The sequence below is a fragment of the Ranitomeya imitator genome, chromosome 2 (assembly GCF_032444005.1).
Source record: "Ranitomeya imitator isolate aRanImi1 chromosome 2, aRanImi1.pri, whole genome shotgun sequence".
Lineage (NCBI taxonomy): Eukaryota > Metazoa > Chordata > Amphibia > Anura > Dendrobatidae > Ranitomeya > Ranitomeya imitator.
The window spans coordinates 164,178,184-164,201,768 of record NC_091283.1 but is presented as its reverse complement, the minus strand read 5'-3'; the positions used below and the strand labels follow the sequence as shown (position 1 = coordinate 164,201,768).

At 47.0% G+C, this 23,585-nt stretch overlaps 1 protein-coding gene across 2 annotated transcripts in view; it reads left to right on the top strand.

The window, feature by feature from the left end:
• RNF208 (ring finger protein 208) overlaps positions 1-23,585 on the top strand; it is a 435,087-nt gene that overhangs the window by 373,421 nt on the left and 38,081 nt on the right. The window contains exon 1 of one of the 2 annotated variants that reach the window (XM_069747775.1): positions 1,423-1,550. The exons of the other annotated variant lie outside the window; for it this stretch is intronic. The gene's annotated coding sequence lies outside the window, so the exon portion shown is untranslated. Of the gene's footprint in view, positions 1-1,422; positions 1,551-23,585 lie in introns of those variants that run through there. 2 annotated transcript variants of the gene reach the window in all.

Here is a 23,585-nt window from a genome sequence, read left to right as displayed (position 1 = left end):
ATGGAAATCCTTAGGCCATGTTCACACAGTGCGTTTTTTACCGCGGAACCGCGGCGGTTTTGCCGCTGCGGTTCCGCAGCTGTTTTCCATGCAGGGTACAGTACACTGTACCCTATGGAAAACAGGACACACTGTGCACATGGTCCGGAAATTGTTAAAAAAAAGACGCCCTGAATAGCTCCCGGAAAAAAGAAGGAGCATGTCAATTCTTTTTCCGGAGCCGCAGCGGTTCTGCACCCATAGACCTCCATTGTGAGGTCCAAACCGCAGTAAAACCCGCAGATCAAAAATATATCTGCGGGTTTTACTGCGATTTGATGTGCAGAACCGCTGCAGCAGGAAGTGCGGGGAGCGGGCGGAAGTGCGTGGGCGGAGTGTGGCTGCCCCCCCCGTGTTCCGATCCCGCCCCCCCGTGCTCCGATGCCCCCCCCCCAGTGCTCCGATGCCCCCCCCCAGTGCTCCGATGCCCCCCCCCGTGCCCTAATCTCCCCCCCTTATACTCACCCGGCGTCCCGGTGTCCGTCCGGCCGTCTTCTCCCTGGGCGCCGCCATCTTGCAAAATGGCGGGCGCATGCGCAGTGCGCCCGCCGAATCTGCCGGCCGGCAGATTCGTTCCAAAGTGCATTTTGATCACTGAGATATAACCTATCTCAGTGATCAAAATAAAAAAATAGTAAATGACACCCCCCCCCCCCCTTTGTCACCCCCATAGGTAGGGACAATAAAAAAAATAAAGAATTTTTTTTTTTTTTTTTCACTAAGGTTAGAATAGGGGTAGGGGTAGGGTTAGGGTTAGGGGTAGGGTTAGGGTTAGGGGTAGGGTTAGGGGTAGGGTTAGGGGTAGGGTTAGGGGTAGGGTTAGGGTTAGGGGTAGGGTTAGGGGTAGGGTTAGGGGTAGGGTTAGGGGTAGGGGTAGGGGTAGGGTTAGGGTATTTTCAGCCATTTTAACCCTAAAAAAATTCCTAGAAAACACACAGACTCTGGCTAGAAAACTGCATCAAAAAAACGCATCAAAAAACGCATCAAAAACGGACCAAAAAAGGACCAAAAAAAGGACCTGCGTTTTCTGCCAAGAGCTGCAGTTTTTTAAAAAACAGTCAGGAAAAAAAAAGGATGGAAATCCTGAACGTGTGAACATACCCTTAAGTTCTGACCCTGTATCCGATTAAAGAGGGAAGGACTCGGAATTGGGGAGAAACTTGTGTAACAATAGAAGATTTGTATATTATAGTTCATCACCCATAAAGAATATCCAGTGAAAATTAAAGGGCAACTCCACCAATATTGTTCTGCCTCTTAGATTAGGCTCTCCATGCTACAAGAGAAGCAGCATCACTTTGGGATATTCAGACCGGTTATTACCCCCCACCTCCTTATTGTCTGCAAAGCATCATGGTCCTGAGTGTTGGTACATGTGGCCTGGCTGTTTGTTACATCACTAACCACACGCTTACCTAACCAGTGATGTAACGCGCTGCACTTCCCGAATACATAGTTCTCACAGGGCGAGGGCAAGAACAGATGAATTTGGTAAACTTGGGGGATCCAAGGTAAGGTCAAATGTGCTTGGTGGGGTGGGGGGAGACACAGGAAAGACCCCTGAGAGATGCATGCACTGCCAGCGCTGGGTTTTCCCCATTTAATAGCTATATGTTCTGATCCGTTGTACCCAGTCTCCACAATCGTCTGTGAGCTAAACGTCGCGCACGTCAGGTTGGAGTTGCTGCTAGCCGAGTCTCTGTACAGGTCTAGTGGTTGGCTCTAATCTCCGCTGTGACACAGGTGACGGAGCCACTCAGCTCTAGTCACTGACAGCATGCAGAGATTTGTGAGAGATGGACACTTGAAGCTTATAAGAAAGTTGCACAACTTTTCATTGTATAATTGTACTGTCCGCATACACCATGAATTAGATGATTTTCAAGGGAACATTCAAAATGAATAATGTCTGGTCTCCCATGTGCAAGGCCAGAAGGGGCAAAGCATGGCACAAGAATTTCGTCTTTGGGTTCTGTAGAATAACACTGACACCAGACTGGACGAGCCCGTCACTGTGTGATCGTCCCGGTTATTCCCCTGCTGTCGGTTCCGGAGGACGGGGCGTACAATCTCTCAGCAGCTGATAATTAAGTTCAGGGTCTGCGGAGAGAATCGAGTCCCACCTCTTCCAATTATTCCTGCTGCTGACAGACTGGACGCAGCGCCCCCTTCTCCTGTCAGGCTCACAGTCCGGGCTAATTGCTCTCTGAACGCCTAATTAGATCCATGCTGAAATGGACGGTAAAAATTAGATGTGACAGTTCAGAAATTAATATGAGGGTTATAAACACTGCTCAGAATCCTTATAGCATTCATTTTACACAGATGAATTTAATCAGGCCGTGAAATATTTCAAGGGGCTCCAAAATCAGTGGCTACAGATTCAGGGTGGCTGATGGTTATTGGAGTGCCATGTTCTGCAGCAATCACCTATCCAGGCAGGACCTAAAGTAATGCTCATTCTGAGCCTCCTGGTTCATTGATAGAATTGCAGTGAACACTGCCACATGGACAGAAGAGAGGTCACCAGATGAGCAACCACTATAGGTGGCATTTGGAGCCAAAGTCACGGAATGATGATTCCTAGGGAAAAGGGTGGGGGTCCATTTATTAGGAATGCGGAAATATGTTTGCACCCCGCAGACTATATGTATTGTTATAATGGCAGGAGAAGGAGTCCTGGGGGACAGCTTCCTGATCTTCAGATCGTTGTGTACAATAACTAAGCAGTGAAAACCTCCATACTGTATAAAAAAGGGATTCCCAAAAGATTATGGGGTTATAGTCACCTCTCATTTTTCTAGTGGTCACGAAATCCTGTCGTCAGAGACCAGCAGTGTATAACCGAGCGTATATACACATCATATAGCGGTCCTCCCTAGTATAACCGAGCGTACACATCATATAGGGGTCCTCCCTAGTATAACCGAGCGTACACATCATATAGGGGTCCTCCCTAGTATAACCGAGCGTACACGTCCTCCCTAGTATAACCGAGCGTACACATCATATACGGGTCCTCCCTAGTATAACCGAGCATATATACACATCATATAGTGGTCCTCCCTAGTATAACCAAGCATACACATCATATAGGGGTCCTCCCTAGTATAACCGAGCATGCACATCATATAGTGGTCCTCCCTAGTATAACCGAGCATACACATCATATAGGGGTCCTCCCTAGTATAACCGAGCATACACATCATATACGGGTCCTCCCTAGTATAACCGAGCATATATACACATCATATAGTGGTCCTCCCTAGTATAACCGAGCATACACATCATATAGGGGTCCTCCCTAGTATAATCGAGCATACACATCATATACGGGTCCTCCCTAGTATAACCGAGCATATATACACATCATATAGTGGTCCTCCCTAGTATAACCGAGCATACACATCATATAGGGGTCCTCCCTAGTATAACTGAGCATATATACACATCATATAGCGGTCCCCCCTAGTATAAATGAGCATAAACATCATATAGGGGTCCTCCCTAGTATAACTGAGCGTACACATCATATAGGGGCTCTCCCTAGTATAACCGAGCGTATATACACACATCATATAGGGGTCCTCCCTAGTATAACTGAGCATACACATCATATAGGGGTCCTCCCTAGTATAACTGAGCATACACATCATATAGGGGTCCTCCCTAGTATAACTGAGCATACACATCATATAGGGGTCCTCCCTAGTATAACCGAGTGTATATACACAACATATAGCGGTCCTCCCTAGTATAACCAAGCGTACACATCATATAGCGGTCCTCCCTAGTATAACCGAGCGTACACATCATATAGAGGTCCTCCCTAGTATAACCGAGCGTATATACACAACATATATTAAAATAAAGTCCACCGCACTCCCTATGTGCTACAGATGGATCTGGAAAAGTTGGAAACTTGGGCTGAAAGGTGGCAGATGAGGTTTAACAATGATAAATGTAAGGTTATACACATGGGAAGAGGGAATCAATATCACCATTACACACTGAACGGGAAACCACTGGGTAAATCTGACAGGGAGAAGGACTTGGGGATCCTAGTTAATGATAAACTTACCTGGAGCAGCCAGTGCCAGGCAGCAGCTGCCAAGGCAAACAGGATCATGGGGTGCATTAAAAGAGGTCTGGATACACATGATGAGAGCATTATACTGCCTCTGTACAAATCCCTAGTTAGACCGCACATGGAGTACTGTGTCCAGTTTTGGGCACCGGTGCTCAGGAAGGATATAATGGAACTAGAGAGAGTACAAAGGAGGGCAACAAAATTAATAAAGGGGATGGGAGAACTACAATACCCAGATAGATTAGCGAAATTAGGATTATTTAGTCTAGAAAAAAGACGACTGAGGGGCGATCTAATAACCATGTATAAGTATATAAGGGGACAATACAAATATCTCGCTGAGGATCTGTTTATACCAAGGAAGGTGACGGGCACAAGGGGGCATTCTTTGCGTCTGGAGGAGAGAAGGTTTTTCCACCAACATAGAAGAGGATTCTTTACTGTTAGGGCAGTGAGAATCTGGAATTGCTTGCCTGAGGAGGTGGTGATGGCGAACTCAGTCGAGGGGTTCAAGAGAGGCCTGGATGTCTTCCTGGAGCAGAACAATATTGTATCATACAATTATTAGGTTCTGTAGAAGGACGTAGATCTGGGTATTTATTATGATGGAATATAGGCTGAACTGGATGGACAAATGTCTTTTTTCGGCCTTACTAACTATGTTACTATGTTACTATGTTATGTGGAATATCTTATACAGAAATTCAATTTTTTGAAATTTGCTAATTTATTTTGTGCAAAAGAACAATCATTCAGGTATATCAGATCAAATCAAAAATTATTACAAAAATTGTGAATGCGACTCAATATGATTTCCGACGTTTCGACCCTTCCCGGGTCTTATTCTTGTAGTCGCACTGTGAATATAAAACGATATATACAAATCTGAACATCGATAACAGACATAGATTATTAACAAATACAATACAACAGACAAATATATGGTACAATATATACATTATAATTAGATTCTTTAGTAAGTGCTCCCCATCTGTAAACTATTAATACTATGAGGCTGGGCTCTGGTGAACACTGTGGAGGGAGTCTGTCAAGTGACATAGTATCTCACGAGAACTTCAATCTCATCAAGTGGGATTATTACCTTAGTCCAGGCTACGTGAATAGTTCTTAGAATAGAAATGATGTCCCTGTAATATTCAGGGGCTATGGAAAATGATAATTATATAAATAAAATTAATATCCGGTGGTGAATATCATAAGTCAAAGTCAGGTATATGTATCTAGGAGGGTAAATTACCAGGTATAGTCTTTTGGTATTTAAATGCAGCCTCGAGATTGATCTGTCTCTGGATGTGACCTGTAAAGTCACATACAACTGTGAGTAATAGTGGGTAATAGAATCCCAAAGAAATTGGACAAAGTGGTTACCTTGATAAAGACCAATGGTGATGTTTCAGTGTCCTGCTGATGATTATTATTTAGTTTAGGGGCTGGTTCGCCTTTCGGTACAATCTGGAAAGTCATATGTATAGTGATAATATGATATAGAAAGTAAAGTAGATAAGACGCCCCATAATCATGGTAAAAGGTAATTACCTCCTCCGGCCGTAATGATTTATGTACTATAGGTAATAGGTAAGGTGCATGTAGCCTTCTGGGTATAGTGTTTCCAGGGAAAACCTAAAATATCATAGACTGATCCAGTGAGAAACGGTTATTTATATAGGAGTGTCCCAGGTAGGGTGAGCAATCATTACCTTGGACTGTGGTAACAGCGGCGCATCCGCGTCTTGCTGTTGTTTGTAATGGTGTATAACCCTATAGGGATCAAAATCAAACAAATAGGTGTGATATAGTGTGTGGCACCTACTACCAGAAGTCATGAGGGGTCTGCATAATTGTACCTGTAGTGGCCGGTGAATCGCGCTCCTGTATCCTGATGTGAGGCATGTTTTCTGTCCTGTGGAGCCCCTTATGTACTATCGTCACTCTATGAATGACCGGAAGTGATGTAATGCGCCCTGGAACAGTGTGTGTGCGCATGCCCCGGCGTTCCATGTGGATTCATGGCGCCGCTCTAAGCTTTTTCTTTTTTCTGTTTTCGATTTTTTCTGTTTTCGATTTTTATTTTTTTTCATTTCATTTTTTCTATTTTTTCCTTTTTAATTTTCTGTTCCATTTTTTCTGTTCCATTTTTATATTTATTTTAGTTTATTTTCACTTTTGTCGACAGATGCATTTAATTGTTTTTCAAACCCCCCCCCCCCCCTTGGAATTTTATTTTTATTTTTTTATTTTATTTTTTTATTTTTATTTTTTCATTTATTTCATTATTTTCCGGCTTTCCATCCAGGCTTATTGTATTTTGTTTTTTTATATATTTTTATTATTTATTTCACTTTTGTTCATTATTTTCATTTTATTTATTTGCATTACTTTATCCTATATCCGGTAGGATGATATATCCCTCAGCCCTCCAAGCTCCTCTAGATATAGATAGGGACATTAATAATTTCCTGCTTCCTTCTATGAGTAGCCATGACTTATCCCTGGGACGAACGATAGCACATCCATATAGGACGCTACATCCTGACACACCCCCTCCCTGTTACAGCGCTATGCCACATCCTTCTAAGGATATCTCTCTCACACGCAGCGGCGCCAGGCAGATTCAGAGACATGCGCACAAGCGCACAAGAGGCGCTGTATGACACACCTATCACTGGCCCTCTGCATCTAGCTTAGAGCGGCGCCATGAATCCACATGGAACGCCGGGGCATGCGCACACACACTGTTCCAGGGCGCATTACATCACTTCCGGTCATTCATAGAGTGACGATAGTACATAAGGGGCTCCACAGGACAGAAAACATGCCTCACATCAGGATACAGGAGCGCGATTCACCGGCCACTACAGGTACAATTATGCAGACCCCTCATGACTTCTGGTAGTAGGTGCCACACACTATATCACACCTATTTGTTTGATTTTGATCCCTATAGGGTTATACACCATTACAAACAACAGCAAGACGCGGATGCGCCGCTGTTACCACAGTCCAAGGTAATGATTGCTCACCCTACCTGGGACACTCCTATATAAATAACCGTTTCTCACTGGATCAGTCTATGATATTTTAGGTTTTCCCTGGAAACACTATACCCAGAAGGCTACATGCACCTTACCTATTACCTATAGTACATAAATCATTACGGCCGGAGGAGGTAATTACCTTTTACCATGATTATGGGGCGTCTTATCTACTTTACTTTCTATATCATATTATCACTATACATATGACTTTCCAGATTGTACCGAAAGGCGAACCAGCCCCTAAACTAAATAATAATCATCAGCAGGACACTGAAACATCACCATTGGTCTTTATCAAGGTAACCACTTTGTCCAATTTCTTTGGGATTCTATTACCCACTATTACTCACAGTTGTATGTGACTTTACAGGTCACATCCAGAGACAGATCAATCTCGAGGCTGCATTTAAATACCAAAAGACTATACCTGGTAATTTACCCTCCTAGATACATATACCTGACTTTGACTTATGATATTCACCACCGGATATTAATTTTATTTATATAATTATCATTTTCCATAGCCCCTGAATATTACAGGGACATCATTTCTATTCTAAGAACTATTCACGTAGCCTGGACTAAGGTAATAATCCCACTTGATGAGATTGAAGTTCTCGTGAGATACTATGTCACTTGACAGACTCCCTCCACAGTGTTCACCAGAGCCCAGCCTCATAGTATTAATAGTTTACAGATGGGGAGCACTTACTAAAGAATCTAATTATAATGTATATATTGTACCATATATTTGTCTGTTGTATTGTATTTGTTAATAATCTATGTCTGTTATCGATGTTCAGATTTGTATATATCGTTTTATATTCACAGTGCGACTACAAGAATAAGACCCGGGAAGGGTCGAAACGTCGGAAATCATATTGAGTCGCATTCACAATTTTTGTAATAATTTTTGATTTGATCTGATATACCTGAATGATTGTTCTTTTGCACAAAATAAATTAGCAAATTTCAAAAAATTGAATTTCTGTATAAGATATTCCACATAGGGAGTGCGGTGGACTTTATTTTAATACTTGTTATAGACCCTATGGTCTGTCACACCAGCACCCCGACTCAATTGTAGAGTGCAGGCCAATATATTTGTATTTATACACAACATATAGCGGTCCTCCCTAGTATAACCGAGCGTATATACACATCATATAGCGGTCCTCCCTATTATAACCGAGCGTACACATCATATAGCGGTCCTCCCTAGTATAACCGAGCGTACACAATTGCGTATCATACGTATCATACAATTATTAGGTTCTGTAGAAGGACGTAGATCTGGGGATTATTATGATGGAATATAGGCTGAACTGGATGGACAAATGTCTTTTTTCGGCTAACTATGTTACTATGTTACTACACATCATATAGGGGTCCTCCCTAGTATAACCGAGCGTACACATCATATAGGGGTCCTCCCTAGTATAACCGAGCGTACACATCATATAGGGGTCCTCCCTTGTATAACCGAGCGTACACATCATATAGGGGTCCTCCCTAGTATAACCAAGCATATACATCATATAGGGGTCCTCCCTAGCATAACCGAGCATATATACACATCATATAGGGGTCCTACCTAGTATAACTGAGCATACACATCATATAGCGGTCCTCCCTAGTATAACAGAGCGTACATGCAGCGCCCCAGAGATCTGGCCGTTGCAGTATGACACTCTGCCACTAAGGGGAGTGATGGTACGTCTGATGGCACTGAAGGAATTCTCCCGACCAGGTATCACCAGAACACATTACACTTCACACTCCGGCCACTAGGGGGAGAAAAAGGCTTTATTTATTGGGCCACTCCTCACACTGGTAAAACTAGGGGCTGGGGAGGAAGTTAGTCAGAAGCTGACTGGGTTGGATTCAGGCAACATCCCATGGCAGGGGGTGTTGCAGGGAGAAGGCACAGGGGGGTCCCTGTCAGGCGTGGGAACCTGGCAGGTGCCTAGCGAACAGAACGTTACGGAGCCGCCCCTGCACCTCTTGCGGCGGCATCCTAAGAGAGAGACACGAAGGGAAGGATATTGTGGAACAGTGTAAACGAGATCAAGCACAAAGGAGAGCCAGTAGGAATCGTGCCGAGAGACAGAGGCAACATCTTACTGAGGCGCGTAGTCGGTGGCCGGAACACCGCAGGAGTAACTGACTTCAGGCCTTACTTCAAACTCCGCCGGACAGTTAATTATAGGTTGGCTGTCTACCTTACTACACCTACGAAGACATAGGGGGCAACGCGTGGAGAGAGGCGTCTCTAGGGTTCCGGAAGAGCTCCGAGCCTTCCCGTCATACGGGTGGCGTCCTAGCCATAACATACCTGGGGGACGTTAGAAACTAGTAACATCTGGAACCAAAGAACGAGAGAGCTGTAGAGAACGAACGAACGAGAACAGCAGTTGTGAGGACTATTCTGAATGCTCAGCAGGGTAGGACTACAACACACAGGCGCTAGTGGTAGGCAACAATTTCCATCTGCGAAGGAAACTCTGGATGTGCCCATCGGACCGGCCGGTCTCAGAGAGCCCTGTTAAACGTACTCTGGATTGAGGATCCTGAAGCCTTCAGTAAAGAGGTAAAAAGACTGCAACCTTGTGTCCTCGTTATTGACTGCGCTTTACACCATCACCATCCAACCTACTGGGAAGCCCTGGGGACATACTTCACCTGTGGGAAGGTATACCATCCAGCTGCCATTCCATCACCCCAGCGGACCCCATAGCAGCGTCGGTCACCCTGACCGAACACTACAGGTGGCATCACGAACCCCTGACAGACTATTCCCCCCTTTACTGGACGCCCCTTAGCAGGGTCACGGACCGGGTCTAGCCACCGTGACAGCCTCAGCACTGAACCAGAGAGGCCCGGTACCGAGAACTCGTGGCCCTGTGTCTGGGGGCGCTCTATACACATCATATAGGGGTCCTCCCTAGTATAACCGAGCGTACACATCATATAGGGGTCCTCCCTAGTGTAACCGAGCGTACACATCATATAGCGGTCCTCCCTAGTATAACCGAGCGTACACATCATATAGCGGTCCTCCCTAGTATAACTGAGCGTACACATCATATAGCGGTCCTCCCTAGTATAACCGAGCATATATACACATCATATAGCGGTACTCCCTAGTATAACCGAGCGTACGCATCATATAGGGGTCCTCCCTAGTATAACCGAGCATATATACACATCATATAGCGGTCCTCCCTAGTATAACCGAGCATGTATACACATCATATAGCGGTCCTCCCTAGTATAACCGAGCATATATACACATCATATAGCGGTACTCCCTAGTATAACCAAGCATACACATCATATAGGGGTCCTCCCTAGTATGGCCGAGCATATATACACATCATATAGCTGTCCTCCCTAGTATAACCGAGCATATATACACATCATATAGGGGTCCTCCCTAGTATAACAGAGCGTACACATCATATAGGGGTCCTCCCTAGTATAACCGAGCGTACACATATAGGGGTCCTCCCTAGTGTAACCGAACATACACATCATATACTGGTTCTCCCTAATATAACAGAGCATACACATCATATAGCTGTCCTCCCTAGTATAGCAGAGTGTACACATCATATAGCGGTCCTCCCTAATATAACAGAGCATACACATCATATAGGGGTCCTTCCTAGTGTAACCGAGCGTATATATACACATCATATAGCGGTCCTCCCCAGTATAGCTAAGCATACACATCATATAGCGGTCCTCCCTAGTATAGCAGAGCGTACACATCATATAGCAGTCCTCCCTAGTATAACCGAGCATACACATATAGTGGTCCTCCCTAGTATAGCAGAGCATACACATATAGTGGTCCTCCCTAGTATAGCAGAGCATACACATCATATAGCAGTCCTCCCTAGTATAACCGAGCATACACATTATATAGCAGTCCTCCCTAGTATAACTGCGCATACACATATAGTGGTCCTCCCTAGTATAGCAGAGCATACACATCATATAGCAGTCCTCCCTAGTATAACCGAGCATACTCATCAACTCTGTTTGACAATCAATTTCACCTGCTGTTGTGCAAATGGAATAGACAACAGATGGAAATTATTTGTCAATTATCAAGATACACTCAATAAAGGAGTGGTTCTGCAGGTGGGGACCACATCTCAGTACCAATGCTTTCTGGCTGATGTTTTGGTCACTTTTGATTGTTGGTTGTGCTTTCACACTCATGGTAGCATGAGACAGACTCTACAACCCACACAAGTAGCTCAGGTAGTGCAGCTCATCCAGGATGGCACATCAATGCGAGCTGTTGCAAGAAGGTTTACTGTGTATCGGCGTAGTGTCCAGAGGCTGGAGGCGCTACCAGGATACAGGCCAGTACACGAGGAGACATGGAGGGGGCCGTAGGAGGGCAACAACCCAGCAGCAGGACCGCTACCTCAGCCTCTGTGCAAGGAGGAACAGGAGGAGCTGTACCAGAGCCCTGCAAAATGACCTCCAGCAGGCCACAATTGTGCATGTGTCTGCACAAACGGTTAGAAACCGACTCCGTGAGGATGGTCTGAGTGGCTGACGTCCACAGATGGGGGTTGTGCTCACAGCCCAACACCGTGCAGGACACTTGGCATTTGCCACAGAACACCAGGACTGACAAATTCACCACTGGCGCCCTGTGCTCTTCAGGCTTGAAAAAGGTTCGCTACATTGAACCGAAACGTCGCCATCATGGGCTAAATAAAATAGCTCCTTATTCACAGACAGTGGTGTGCTGCTTCCTTTTTTGGACTACTATATGTGTGTATGTATGTATGTATATATATATATACACACACACACATATACGTGTTTGTATATGTATGTGTATATATATATATATATATCTATATCTATAATTGTCTAAGGGTTTTTCTGTCTGTCTGTCCTGGAAATCCCGCGTCTCTGATTGCAACCAATCAGCAACGGGCACAGCGACGATGCTGATTGGTCGAGGCCGCCAGGCCTCGACCAATAAGCAACGGGCACAGCGACGATGATGTCATAAAGGACGTAGACATCTCACGTTTCTGATTCAGCGACGGGCACAGTATCGACGTAGATGTCATAATGGTTGCCATGGCGACGATGATGTCATAAAGGTTGCCTCGACCAGTTAGCGACGGGCACAGTCTGCCGCGAATTCTGGAATCATCATTGTCCATATACTACGGGGACATGCATATTCTAGAATACCCGATGCGTTAGAATCGGGCCACAATCTAGTATATATATATATGTGTATAGATATATATATATATATGTGTATAGATATATATATATATATATATATATATATAGATAGATAGATAGATAGATATATATATATATATATATATATATATATATATATATATATAGATATATATATATATATATATATATATATATATAGAGAGAGATATATAGATATATATATATATAATTGTCTAAGGGTTTTTCCGTCTGTCTGTCTGTCTGTCTGTCTGTCTTGGAAATCCCGGCTCTCTGATTGGTCGAGGCCGCCAGGCCTCGACCAATCAGCAACGGGCACAGCGACGATGATGTCATAAAGGACGTAGAAATCCCGCGTCTGATTGGTCGAGGCCGCCAGGCCTCGACCAATCAGCAACGGGCACAGCGACGATGATGTCATAATGGTTGCCATGGCGACGATGATGTCATAAAGGTTGCCTCGACCAATCAGCGACGGGCACAGCGACGATGATGTCATAAAGGACGTAGAAATCCCACGTTTCTGATTCAGCGACTGGCACAGTATCGACGTAGATGTCATAATGGTTGCCATGGCGACGATGATGTCATAAAGGTTGCCTCGACCAATCAGCGACGGGCACAGTCTGCCGTGAATTCTGGAATCCTCATTTTCCATATACTACGGGGACATGCATATTCTAGAATAGCCGATGCGTTAGAATCGGGCAACAATCTAGTATATATATATATATATCTATAATATAACGCTGGGAGCGTCACTCTGTCCGAAGCCTCTATAGACTGCGCAAGCGCAAGCACCGGCGTAGTCTGGGCCTCACAGAGCGACGCTCCCGGGAGATCGCGGTGTGCGTTCACACTGAACACACACCGCGATCTCCACCGCAGAAGCAGGGACCGCCAGGAGGGTGAGTATCGGCCTATATTCACCTGTCCCCGTTCCATCGCTGAGCGGCGCCATCTTCCCGGTCTTCGGTCTGTGGCCTTCAGTTCAGAGGGCGCGGTGACGCGCTTAATGCGCGCCGGCGCCGCCCTCTGACTGAACAGTCACAGCCAGGAGACCGGGAAGATGGCGGCGCTCAGCGATGCAACGCCGGACAGGTGAGTATAGTAAGTGCTGGGGGGGCCTGAGCTGGCGGCGATACCGGCACCTGACCCCCACAGCGCGCCGGTGTCCCCGCCTGCTCAGGCCCCCCAGCACTCGGCGCCGAGCGGGTCAGAGGCAGTATGGGGACGCAGGATGGAGCAGCACATAAGGATGGGGACGCAGGATGGAGCAGCACATAAGGATGGGGACGCAGGATGGAGCAGCACATAAGGATGGGGACGCAGGATGGAGCAGGACATAAGGATGGGGACGCAGGATGGAGCAGGACATAAGGATGGGGACGCAGGATGGAGTAGCACATAAGGATGGGGACGCAGGATGCAGCATGAACATAATGATGGGGACGCAGGATGCAGCAGCACATAAGGATGGGGACGCAGGATGCAGCAGTACATAAGGATGGGGACGCAGGATGGAGCAGCACATAAGGATGGGGACGCAGGATGCAGCAGCACATAAGGATGGGGACGCAGGATGCAGCAGCACACAAGGATGGGGACGCAGGATGCAGCAGCACATAAGGATGGGGACGCAGGATGCAGCAGCACATAAGGATGGGGACGCAGGATGCAGCAGCACATAAGGATGGGGACGCAGGATGGAGCAGCGCATGACAGGATGGGGACGCATGATGGAGCAGCGCATGACAGGATGGGGACGCAGGATGGAGCAGCACATGACAGGATGGGGACGCAGGATGGGAGCAGCGCATCACAGGATGGGAGCAGCGCATCACAGGATGGGAGCAGCGCATCACAGGATGGGGACGCAGGATGGGAGCAGCGCATGACAGGATGGGGACGCAGGATGGGAGCAGCGCATGACAGGAAAGGGAACGCAGGATGGAGCAGCACATGACAGGATGGGGACGCAGGATGGAGCAGCACATGACAGGATGGGGACGCAGGATGGAGCAGCGCATGACAGGATGAGGACGCAGGATGGAGCAGCACATAAGGATGGGGACGCAGGATGCAGCATGAACATAAGGATGGGGACGCAGGATGCAGCAGCACATAAGGATGGGGACGCAGGATGCAGCAGTACATAAGGATGGGGACGCAGGATGGAGCAGCACATAAGGATGGGGACGCAGGATGCAGCAGCACATAAGGATGGGGACGCAGGATGCAGCAGCACATAAGGATGGGGACGCAGGATGCAGCAGCACATAAGGATGGGGACGCAGGATGCAGCAGCACATAAGGATGGGGACGCAGGATGGAGCAGCACATAAGGATGGGGACGCAGGATGGGAGCAGCACATAAGGATGGGGACGCAGGATGGAGCAGGACACAAGGATGGGGACGCAGGATGCAGCAGCACATAAGGATGGGGACGCAGGATGCAGCAGCACATAAGGATGGGGACGCAGGATGCAGCAGCACATAAGGATGGGGACGCAGGATGGAGCAGCGCATGACAGGATGGGGACGCATGATGGAGCAGCGCATGACAGGATGGGGACGCAGGATGGAGCAGCACATGACAGGATGGGGACGCAGGATGGGAGCAGCGCATTACAGGATGGGAGCAGCGCATCACAGGATGGGGACGCAGGATGGGAGCAGCGCATGACAGGAAAGGGAACGCAGGATGGAGCAGCACATGACAGGATGGGGACGCAGGATGGAGCAGCACATGACAGGATGGGGACGCAGGATGGAGCAGCGCATGACAGGATGGGGACGCAGGATGGAGCAGCACATACCATGATGGAGACAATATACCAATATAAATGCTCGCCACCCGGGCGTAGAACGGGTTCAATAGCTAGTATACTATATAATTGTCTAAGGGGTACTTCCGTCTGTCACGGATATTCATTCGCTGATTGGTCTCGCCAGCTGCCTGTCATGGCTGCTGCGACCAATCAGCGACGGGCACAGTCCGGAAGAAAATGGTCGCTCCTTACTCCCGGCAGTCAGTGCCTGGCGCCCACATACTCCCCTCCGGTCACCGCTAACACGAGATTTTTTTGCACATTTGTTGTACAATGTATGTATACATGTATTTATGCCTAATGATCAATGTAATATGCAAATGAACGTAGATTATGCCTATCAAAACACCATTGTTAGTGATACTCACTGCTTGAAAAAGGCTCAGTGTGAGCCGAAACGTTGCACAGAGATGTGGGTTGAATAAACGTCACATTTTTCACCTTCAAAAGGACTTGGAGTGCTGCCTTCTCTTGTGTATACATTATATATATATATATATATATATATATATATATATATATATATATATATATATATATACACACAGTATATATATATATATATATATACACATATATATATATATATATATATATATATATATATATATATATATATATATATATATTATAATATATCTTTGCAAGTTTAGTTCATTACTCTTTTTAGCTCCACACTGTGCACTGGGGTTTATAGGCGCTGTTTTTAAAAACATACTTTTTTTTAAAGGGACTGTACACCAGCTTACTCCACCCTTTTGGTAAAATTATCTTTTCTATATGTTATGCCTTATTCATCCCGCATTTCTAATCTCATACATAAACATGTCTATTTCCTTCCAATAACAGCACCACCCACTGTCTGCAGTACCGGGCACAACCTGTGGGCAGGTGTGGCACTGTGAAGTATTTGGAAGTCACAGGGCGCGATATCAGGCAACAGAATCAGGTGCAGATGAATTATTTCTACTTCCTGAGCTCAAAACACGATGTTCTTAGCCATGTTATACAGGCAGCAGGCATGCAGCCCTTACTCAGGGACAGAGAGGCTAATGCCAACATGCACTGCCAGCTATTCATACCCTTGCTGCAGCTCGTGGAGCAGTATGTGGCACTACACAGCTGCAGTGTTCGGAGCGTGCTCAGCAGACGGTCACTCTCCACACAGGCAGGCTGTGTACTCTGCATCAGTCCGCTACTCAATAGAGCTCCTGTTCCCCTGCGCCACGTGCCCGCTGGCAGAGAGGACACATGGCACAGCCTTACCTGGTGAGCACCTTGCTGCCATGTGTGATGTCAGAGGTGATTGTTCTCAGTGGGAGAAACAAAATAATCTTAGTTATGCTACCTTTTAACGGCTAATAAAATAAGTGATTAAGATTATTATTTTGCTTCTCCTGCTGAGCACAATCCATCTTTCTTCAAGTGGCTAACACAGTACCAAAACCTTTTTTTTTCTCGTAACTGTGATGTCCCAATGTGATGACATCACTGTGCTAAATTGTCATAGCACCTCCCACTTATAACGCCGGGGCCCGTCCTAATGCTCATACTCCATCACATCAGGCCTGGCATTATCTGGGAAAGGCGGGGTAAGGACGAGCATCACAGCTCAGTGCTGTTCCAGTGGAACAGAAGTAACCAGCAATGGTCTCTCTCGCTCTTCTCTGTTTCTTGTGGCATCTGTGCCCATTTTTCTCAGGTGCTGTCCATAATGTAAATTTGCACTGCACCTCAGGTACCAGACGATGCACAGCACTAATTGTGGCGCCATGATGTCTTATGACATGACCACGGCTACCACTGTGGACAGTGAGATATGGGATGCTACATGGTGGGGAACTTTCTACATACACGATACTGAGCCACCGGCCCTCCTTTATGTCACACACAGCACTGCGAGGGCCCTGCAAACAGCGCCTCATATCTCAGCTACCTGGAGCCCTATAATAATAATATTCTATTTATATAGCGCCAACATATTCCGCAGTGCTTTACAGGTTGCACACATTATCATCGCTATCCCCGATGGGGCTCACAATCTAAATTCCCTCAGTATGTCTTTGGAATGTGGGAGGAAACCGAAGAACCCGAAGGAAACCCACGCAAACACGGAGAGAACATACAAACTCCTTGCAGATGCAGATGTTGTCCTTGGTGGGATTTGAACCCAGGACTCCACCACTGCAAGTGCTAACCACTGAGCCACCTCGCTTCCATGTGAATATAAAGCGGGGGAGTTGGATACTGAGGTTGCATGCAACTGTCCATAAAAACATGGATTGAGTGGCGAGGCAGCACTTTATAGCAGTCTGTGGAACTACTACTCCCAACATGTGACAGGAGAGTGTGAATGACGCACATGGAGTGTAAGAGTCCACAATACGTCCCTGGTCCCCTCCCCCGTCTGTAGAGACAAGGGGCTTCTGTACAGTCACAGATTCGGTTTCCCTCCCACCCAGACTATGACATAAGTGCATTCAGCGTTTTGCTATTTTGGGACGACTCCCGGCCCTGTCCGTGAGTTCCCAGAGTACATTATCCAAAAATTGTTCCAAAAATACCCGGAGGATGACTTATGGTGCCGGGCACAGAGCGTCTGATCGCTGCCAGCCTCATTGTTACAGGTCCAGGCGCTGCTTCAGTATCTGCAGCCACAGAGGCAGAATAAGGGGGTCTTATATGAGCAGAAGTCGGGGTTTGCACGTGATTTGAGCCAAAGAAAATCACTGGGCTGTTATTGGCCAGCAGGGGGTTCATACATACTAGGAGGGATGCCGATTGGCTGCCGGGTACATAATGGCCCGGAGGTGGTTGTCATGGCGATAGTAGTGAATAGTAAGCAGACGCTCCCATAGTAACACCTCTGCAGGCCTCCGAAATAATGATGCTGATACTTCTCTGGATAATGAGATGCCACATACAACCGTTGTGACGGGTGCAATATATTTATTAACCCTTTATATGTTTGGAGAAATAGCACAGGAATATGCAACTTAAAAAAATCTAAGTAAACAATAAGCCTCATGGTCTCCATCGTGGTCTCATCAATAAAATGACATTTACAGTCAGTAAAGGCCAGTGTTGCGATCCCTGCACTCTATATACCTCAATCAGGGGAAGGTAACACATTATCTTGTGACAGTGGTGTCTGCCAGGGGTAGGAGACATCAGTCCTCAATGAGCAGGATCTGCAAGTTGATGTCATGGAAGCAGGAATAATGAGCAAAAGTAAGGACCCAAGTGTCTCCAAGAAGGGCTGAACTGTCTACACCACTGGGTCAGAGCATATCCAAAATGGCCAGCCTTGCAGGGTGCTCCCAGTGTGGGCACGGAACATCGCAACTCATCAAGGAGCCATCAGAGTACCCTTGTTCACTACCCACTACTGAAAGCATCAGAACGGGACCACGGAGCGATAGAAAAGGTGAGCCGCTCTGGTGAATCATGGATTACATTATGTGGAAGGACAAGTATGTCTCTGCGCTCGGATAGAGATGGCACCAGGATGCAGATGGAGCGATATTCTGCTAGGAAACCTCGGCCTCCTGGCATCATTTGGATGTGACACGTGACACGAGTTGTAGTGCCCTTTCAGAAGTATAATCGTCGGTCAGGAAAGGTCTGAGGCACATCACCTAGATGGAGGTGATGACTTCTACATCTCAATCCAACTGCTCATCTCTGGAATGTGCTGGGTAAACGAGTGCGATCCGCAAAGCCTGCGCCGATCAACTCAAGGGATCTGGTGCCAGAGACCACAGGACTCCTTCAAGGTTTTATAGAGTCCAGGCCTCAAATATAGACTATATGCATCGAACAGAGCTCCCCAAACCGACCATAGCACTGAGTGCCCAATACTGAGCAGTGAGCTCTGCGTCGTGTCTTGGGACATTAGTGAGGGCCTCTGTACCTGGGACATTAGTGAGGGCCAACGAACCTGCGACATTAGTGAGGGCCTCTGTACCTGGGACGTTAGTGAGAGCCCCTGTACTTGGGGCATTAGTGAGGGCCAACGAACCTGCGACATTAGTGAAGGCCTCTGTACCTGGGACATTAGTGAGAGCCCCTGTACCTGGGGCATTAGTGAGGGCCTCTGTACCTGGGACATTAGTGAGGTCTTCTGTACCTGAGGCATTAGTGAGAGCCCCTGTACCTGGGACATTAGTGAGGGCCAACGAGCCTGCGACATTAGTGAAGGCCTCTGTACTTGGGACGTTAGTGAGAGCCCCTGTACCTGGGGCATTAGTGAGGTCTTCTGTACCTGGGGCATTAGTGACAGCCTCTGTACCTGAGACATTAGTGAGAGCCACTGTACCTGGGGCATTAGTGAGGGCCTCCGAACCTGCGACATTAGTGAGGGCCTCCGAACCTGCGACATTAGTGAGGGCCTCTGTACCTGGGACGTTAGTGAGAGCCCCTGTACCTAGGGCATTAGTGAGGGCCACGAACCTGTGACATTAGTGAGAGCCCCTGTACCTGGGGTATTAGTGAGGGCCTCTGTACCTGGGACATTAGTGAGATTCTCTGTACCTGGGACATTAGTGAGGGCCTCTGTACCTGGGACATTAGTGAGAGCCAATGTACCTGGGACATTAGTGAGGTCCTCTGTACCTGCAACATTAGTGAGGGCCTCTACCTGAAACATTAGTGAGGTCCTCTGTACTGGGGCATTAGTGAGGGCCTCTGTACCTGGGACATTAGTGAGGGCCTCTGTACCTGGGGCATTAGTGAGAGCCCCTGTACCTGGGACATTAGTGAAGTCCTCTGTACCTGGGACATTAGTGAAGTCCTCTGTACCTGGGACATTAGTGAGGTCCTCTGTACCTGGGGCATTAGTGAGGGCCTCTGTACCTGGGTCACTAGTGATGTCCTCTGTACCTGGGACGATGCTCTGTACCTGGGGCATTAGTGAGGTCCTCTGTACCTGGGACATTAGTGAAGTCCTCTGTACCTGTGACATTAGTGAGGGCCTCTGTACCTGGGACATTAGTGAGAGCCTCTGTACCTGGGACATTAGTGAGGTCCTCTGTATCTGGGACATTAGTGAGAGCCACTGTACCTGGTACATTAGTGAGGTCCTCTGTACCTGGGACATTAGTGAAGGCCTCTGTACCCTGGGACATTAGTGAGGGCCTCTGTACCCTTGGACAATAGTGAGGGCCTCTGACCCTGGGACATTACTGAGGGCCTCTACCAAAAACATTAGCGAGGTCCTCTGGACCTGGGACATTAGTGCAGTCCTCTGTACCCCGGGACATTACTGAGGGCCTCTACCTGAAACATTAGTGAGGGCCTCTGTACCTGGGAGATTAGTGAGGGCCTCTACCTACAACATTAGTGAGGGCCTCTGTACCTAGGAAATTAGTGAGGTCCTCTGTACCTGGGTCATTAGTGAGGTCCTCTGTACCTGGGACATTAGTCCTCTGTACCCTGGGACATTACTGAGGGCATCTACCTACAACATTAGTGAGGGCCTCTGTACCTGGGAAATTAGTGAGGTCCTCTGTACCTGGGACATTAGTCCTCTGTACCCTGGGGCATTACTGAGGGCATCTACCTACAACATTAGTGAGGGCCTCTGTACCTAGGAAATTAGTGAGGTCCTCTGTACCTGGGTCATTAGTGAGGTCCTCTGTACCTGGGACATTAGTCCTCTGTACCCTGGGACATTACTGAGGGCATCTACCTACAACATTAGTGAGGGCCTCTGTACCTGGGAAATTAGTGAGGTCCTCTGTACCTGGGTCATTAGTGAGGTCCTCTGTACCTGGGACATTAGTCCTCTGTACCCTGGTACATTACTGAGGGCATCTACCTACAACATTAGTGAGGGCCTCTGTACCTGGGAAATTAGTGAGGTCCTCTGTACCTGGGATATTAGTGAGGGCCTCTGTACCCTGGGACATTAGTGAGGGTCTCTGTACCCTGGGACATTAGTGAGGGTCTCTGTACCCTGGGACATTAGTGAGGGCCCCTGTACCTGGGACATTAGTGAGGTCCTCTGTACCTGGGACATTAGTGAGGGCCTCTGTACCTGGGACATTAGTGAGGGCCTCTGTACCTGGGACATTAGTGAGGGCCTCTACCTGCAACATTAGTGAGGTCCTCTGTACCTGGGACATTAGTGAGGGCCTCTGTACCTGGGACATTAGTGAGGGCCTCTGTACCTGCGACATTAGTGAGGGCCTCTACCTGCAACATTAGTGAAGTCTTCTGTACCTGGGACATTAGTGAGGTCCTCTGTACCTGGGACATTAGTGAGAGCTTCTGTACGTGGGACATAAGTTAGGGCCTCTGTACCCTGGACATTAGTGAGAGCCTCTACGTGCAACATTAGTGAGGGCCCCTGTACCTAGGACATTAGTGAGGTCCTCTGTACCTGAGACATTAGTGAGGTCCTCTGTACCTGCAACATTAGTGAGGGCCTCTACCTGAAACATTAGTGAGGTCCTCTGTACTGGGGCATTAGTGAGGGCCTCTGTACCTGGGACATTAGTGATGGCCTCTGTACTGTACCTGGGGCATTAGTGAGAGCGCCTGTACCTGGGACATTAGTGAAGTCCTCTGTACCTGGGGCATTAGTGAGAGCCCCTGTACCTGGGACATTAGTGAAGTCCTCTGTACCTGGGGCATTAGTGAGGTCCTCTGTACCTGGGACATTAGTGAGGTTCTCTGTACCTGGGACATTAGTGAGGTCCTCTGTACCTGGGACATTAGTGAGGTCCTCTGTACCTGGGACATTAGTGAAGTCCTCTGTACCTGGGGCATTAGTGAGGTCCTCTGTACCTGGGGCAATAGTGAGGTCCTCTGTACCTGGGACATTAGTGAAGTCCTCTGTACCTGGGGCATTAGTAAGGGCCTCTGTACCTGGGGCATTAGTAAGGGCCTCTGTACCTGGGACATTAGTGAGGTCCTCTGTACGTGGGACATTAGTGAGGGCCTCTGTACTGTACAGATATATAACATACAGATAGATCTCGCCCGGCTCACGGTCACATCTTGGAGGATCACCCTGACAATTCGGGAGATATCACATCTGACAATGGTCTATTTTTAACTCCCTTTACCCAGAGCCATGGACAGAGCGGGAAACAAATGCAAATCTAGAATTACCTTCCAGTAACAGAGCTGGAGGAGCGCTCTGCATGTCTGAGGGAATTACTGTCACTTCTCATTCACTGATATCTCATCCTCCAGGACAAACATGAGATCTCCACATTCTGCTTTACAGTCAGGACTCAGCAGAAACGGCAGAGGAATGACCACAGTGTATCTAAGCCCTTCATGTGTGATACTATTTGCTGAACTGGGAATCTAAGCCTTTCATGCAAATCCCATCATATACTGGCTGCTGAGCTGCTGTATCTAATATTATGTGTGATACTGTCGGCTGATCTGTGTATATAATCCAATCAAGTGTGATACTGTCCTACGTGTATCTACTTTCAATCGTATGTCATTGGCCAGTGTATCTAAGCTTGTAAAGTGTGATACAATTCACTCGTCTGATATATTAATGTTTACAAAGAACCAAACATCACTGTATCCTCCATCATGTAATGTTACTGAATCTCAGGGTTTTCTGGCTCTTGTAGTTCCACATCCTCACTTACTTATCCATCTCGTTGTCTGGCAGTAGGTTTTACTTCTAAATATTACTAAAAATCTCACATCTTCCACAGAAATAGGTGAGGATGTGGCCGTTATTCTGTCCTCTATATTTACGGTACAGGTGGGGAGATTCCTCCACAATATTATAGATGAGTGACACGTACTGACTGATCCTCATGGCCCCGCATGTAGTGATGTCACTAGCCCCAAACATCCAGATCTGTGGCCGCCCTCCATTGCTGATCTACAGCTATTAGTATTATTCCGTTACCCTTTGAAGCCCCCTCAGGCTGCAATCCTAAAAAACCTGGACTCCATACAGATACACTAGGTGAAATTGTGAGTATTGAACATGTCAAGTATTTTCTAAGTAAAAATATTTCTAAAGGCGCTATTGACATGAAATTCTCACCAGATATTGTTAACAACCCATCCAATGCACACAGGCAAAGAAATCAAATCATAGATGTCCATAAATTAAGTTATGGGTATTAATGAGAAATGACACAGGCAAAAACTACTGAACACATGAAGAAAGAGGTGCAAAAAGCCGTGGAAAGTCCTGACACCAGCTGATATCTACCAGTACGGTAATTAAAAAGCAATCTGCCACTTAGTGAAAAATAATATCAGCTGGTTCAGCTGATGGCCTATAGAAAGGTGTCTCATTACAAAGGTGCCACACAGGAAACATCTCATGATGA